We start from the raw sequence: 5,000 nt of genomic DNA on the forward strand, positions 1-5,000 counted from the left end.
AGCCTGACAAGGGACTCAACCGAGTTCGGCTGGTACTGCTAGGTCTAATATATATATATATATATATACATATATATATATATATATATATATATATATATATATATATCATTTCCACAGGGACATATATACATATTAACATATTTAAATAATCACTGCGTATAACAGTGCCAGACAAATTGTAATAAATTTCCCATCCCTCGAACCCTGAGTCCGCGTATCAACAAAGTTTTCATAACACAAAGACTCAGATTACAAGTCGCAAAACTATGAACCACTTTCGGAATCAGATTCAAATCTCAGGGACACATAAAAACCAAAGGTTTAAAGGCCAGTCAGGAATGGCAGAGGTAAGGGATAGTGACAATGCCCTAGACACTGACCATATATACTGTACATAATACAAGACCCCTCCACCCAAGCTGGGACCAGGATGGCCCAGACAATGGCTGCTGATGACCCAACAGGTAGACCCAAGCTAGGAACAGGGAAGCCCAGACAATGGCTGCTGATGACCCAGCAGGTAGACCCAACCTAGGAACAGGGAAGCCCAGACAATGGCTGCTGATAGTAAACCTACCCAACCTCCGTCCTTAGTTCACATGAATGGTGAGGTTGCAGACACTACAAGAAACTATCATGACTGAGCGGGAGTCGAACCCAAGTCCGGCGATCGTCAGAGAGGGACGTTTCCAAAAGGCCTCCTCAACCGATGACTTGGGTCTGAATCCTTACCTTTAAGGAGACTGGTAAGATGGGTCTAAGGAATAATTTGATTCAAGTTATTGAAAAGTTTTGAGATAGGCTAACAAGATATCCAATGGGCACTTCGAATTATGAAATTGAAAAGAAAGAAAGAGGTGGCTTCGTCTTTTGCCTTTATTCTTTACCATTTATCTTTACTTAGAGAGTAAATTTGATATATCTTGGGGAAAAAAACACGCATTGAGTTGAAAAAGAAATGCTATATGATACATTTCAACTATGCTGCATTAATCATGCTATTGGCCAAATAAAAGAAAACAAAGATGTAAATTCTAGATTGTTCAAAACAAGGTACTGAAGTGTTCGAAGCCCAATCATGCAGCAAAATAATTTCTCTTCCGTTTCCAGAAAAAAATTAATCTTGGAATCCCTAAAATATTTTCAGATTCAGCTCCTTTCTCTCGCCATGGCTTTGCCCATTCCGTCGGTCTCTACCATTCAAAAATACTTTACCAGATCTCTCAAAACAAAAACAGGAAAAATATAATAAAAACAGAAAATAGATTAAAATTGGATAAAAGGTTTATACAGGAAAAAGTTCAGCTAACAATTTAATAGAAAAAATCATCAGGGCCGTTTGAAGATCGAGACTTAAAACAGGCGGGTGGCAATATCTATGTGAAGAGAGAGAGAGAGAGAGAGAGAGAGAGAGAGAGAGAGAGAGAGAGAGAGAGAGAGAGAGAGAGAGAGTTGTATACCATTGATATACAATGATTGCATCGGCAAAGTAAAACGGGAACCACATCGCTTTGAAAACTAGGCCTGACAATGGCTGTCTGTCAGTCCTGATATTTTCAGTAAAAAAAAAAAAAAAAAAAAAAAAAAAAAAAAAAATACAAATAAAAGCCATAAAAGTTTCATTAGTAATACGTTCGCCCTTGACTCCACGAGTCCACTCGCGTGGATAAATTGTGGATATTGGGTTACAGGCATTCTTGGATAAGCGGGGAAATCGTCTGACTTTCGACGTACTGAAATAAAAAAAAAAGTTGACTTTCATGCAATTTCCCTTTGATGTATTCTGTTAAATGGACGCTGATGATTTACCGTCGACAAACTAAATGCGGAGTCAAAACTTGGTTTACATGCGAGCGCATATTGATTTATATACATATTTTCTGCTGCGTATGGCGACACTCACTATATCTATCTAATCTACACAGCGAACATATATATATATATACAGTATATATATATATATATATATATATATATATATATATATATATATATATATATATATATATATGTATATATATACGTATATATACTGTACACATATTATATATATATATATAATATATATATATATATATATATACATACATACATATATATATATATGCACATATATACATATATATATATGTACATACATACATACATGCATACATACATACATATATATATGTACATACATACATACATGCATACACACACACATATATATATATATATATATATATATATATATATATATATAACTGGTTTTAAGAAGTCAATAATTTTGAAACAAGATTCTATATTTGGGGCCAGGGGAATGGCGGCGTATGTTAGGACTGACTACCCTGCTTCTCATAAGTCCTGCTATGAATGCAGATATCATGAGATTAAGGTAATAAAAGTTTGTGGCAGACATAACTCTTTCATTTGGGTTCGATCTACCGGAATCCAGGCATGGATGATTTTATCTTCGACTGTCTTTTTAGCATTATGGCTAAGATACAAAAGATAATAGAAAGGCCTCTTTTGGCTATGTTGGTGATTTCAATGCTCACCGTAGGGAGTGGTTAAATTCTGTTTCTCCTACCGATCGTCATGGCTTAAGAGCTTTGAACTTTACCTCTGAATCAAGGTGCGGTCAAATCATAAGTGAAGCTACTCACAGGTCTAGTAACTGCTTGGTCCTCGTATGCATAGACTTCCCGGCATTATAACATGTAAAGTAGGTTCTCCAAAGTAGGTTCTCCAGTTGGGTCATCGGAGCATGCCTTGATTTCATGAGCAGTGAAGACAGTAGCCTGTCCCGGATGTGTCATATTTATGTAAGATTTATATAAATTCTCAAGAAGACTGGAATGACTTTCTGAGTGTTTTTTTTTGGGGGGGGGCTTGAATTTGTCACAAGTGTATAATAGTATTGAACCTCTTGTTCCTTTGAATGTGAACCTAGTTAACATAATTGATAGGCGTATCTCTTCTCGTGTGCTAAGGTACCGAATTGATAGGCGTATCTCTTCTCATGTGCTAAGGTACCGAGTGAAAGACAAAACCTGGTTTAATGATGATTGTGGATGTGTTTACTTCGAGAAGCAGGAGCCATTTTATCTTTAGAAGGGTAACAGCTCAGATTTGACTTGGAATAATTATACTCAGCTTAGAGTTTTTGCTAAGAGAGTTTATGCTTCAACTGAAAAGGAATACAATTTAACCATAAAAGAAACCCTTTCTGGTTCAACCTATGAACATAGGTGGTGGGCTACCCTTATATCTGCACTCGTTGGTGTAGACGCAACAGTTCCTCCTTTACTTAAACCAGATGGCTCTGTCACTCACTGTCCAAAGGAAACGGCAACTCTTTTGGCTGATGTGTTCGACAGTAAGCAGAGTAATTACAAACTTGATCTTCATTTTTCCTGTTTTCCTGTGGCTAAACATATTAGTTTAGCGTCTCGATGTTGTGAAATTAAAGCCTTCTTGATGGACCTTGATGCTTATGGAGAGGTAGGCCCAATTGGTATTTTTCATTGTTTTTTTATAAAGTCTGGAGAATTCTTAGCTCCAAGGTTATCTGTTATTTTGCGTAAGTTGGCGAAAAGAGGTTCTTTTAGCAATTGTTGGAGAATTGGTAATGTTATTCAATTATGTAAATGCTTTTGTGCTAGCTCAAGTCCAGCTGATTAACGCCCAATTTCCATAACTTCCACATTATTTAACGTTTTTAAACGTCTTTTGGCATAGGTTTGCTGAAGGTAATCATATATTCCCTAATTGGCAATTTGGCTTTCGTAAAGGCTTTAGTGCATGGTGCAAATTATGGGGCATGAAACTGAATCCTAACAAAACTCAAAGTATGATTGCAAGTAGGTCGAGGACAGTGGCTCCTCAAAATTCGGATCTCTTTAACTCTGTCTGACTACTAGAATTTTAGGTATGGTTCTCGACAGCAAGTTCAGCTTATCAGAAACACATTAAATCTGTTTTTTCTTCAATTCCACAAAAAAAAGGCTTACTGAGAAAGTCTAATAAGATTTTCGATGATCTATTCAGAAGAAGTGTTTTAATTCTTTCACTCCACCCTGTTTCGAATTTTGTTCTCCTGCCTGGTATTCAGTTGATGATTTTAATCTTAATTTGTTGGACACGAACTTGCGGTCTATTAAATTTCTTATTCGTGTTCTAGATATTAATCTTGGGCACCTTCGTTCTTGTTGCGCAAGATTTTTCATAATTCTGACCATCCTTTACATTCAGATCTTCCCGGGCAGTACCATCCTGTTCGTGATACTAATTCTAATAGTCATGCCTTGTCTATCATGAGGCTTAATACTGCACAGAATTCTAGGAATTTTCTTTCAGCTTTAACCAAGTTGTGGAATGATCTTCCTAATCAGGTAGTTGAATCGGTAGAACTATAAAACATCAAACTTCCAGCAAATAATTTTATGTTGAACAGGCTTACATAAGTCTCTTTTCATAGATTATATATGAAAAAAAAAATTAATGCTGTTACTGTTCTTAAAATATTTTATTTCAATTGTTCATTAATTCTCATTTAGTTTATTTATTTTCTTATTTCCTTTCCTTACTGTGATATTTTACCCCGTTAGACCCCTTGGGCTTATAGCATCCTGCTTTTCCAACTAGGGTTGTATCTTTCATAATAATAATAATAATAATAATAATAATAATAATATAGATATACATAAACATATAGGTATAAAAGCAAACATATACATACACCTTTATACATAAGTATGTAAAAATATTAGTGTTTTATGCACAAACAGTATATACCTTTGCCCCCTTTTGGAAGATGAGACGCTCTATAAGGATAACGCCTTGCAGTTTCGGTCCCCACCATTTTCCTTGAAACCCAAACACATTAGATATTTGTTTAAAGTTGGATAAGAAAAAGGGATGGCAAGACCTACTAAGCGTGAACTGATTGCTGTATCATTCACAGCAAGCGACTCCCATTAGGTGGTCACATATTCCAGAGGTTGACAAAGTTA

This window comes from Palaemon carinicauda, chromosome 22 (genome assembly GCF_036898095.1).
Source record: "Palaemon carinicauda isolate YSFRI2023 chromosome 22, ASM3689809v2, whole genome shotgun sequence".
NCBI classification, from domain to species: domain Eukaryota; kingdom Metazoa; phylum Arthropoda; class Malacostraca; order Decapoda; family Palaemonidae; genus Palaemon; species Palaemon carinicauda.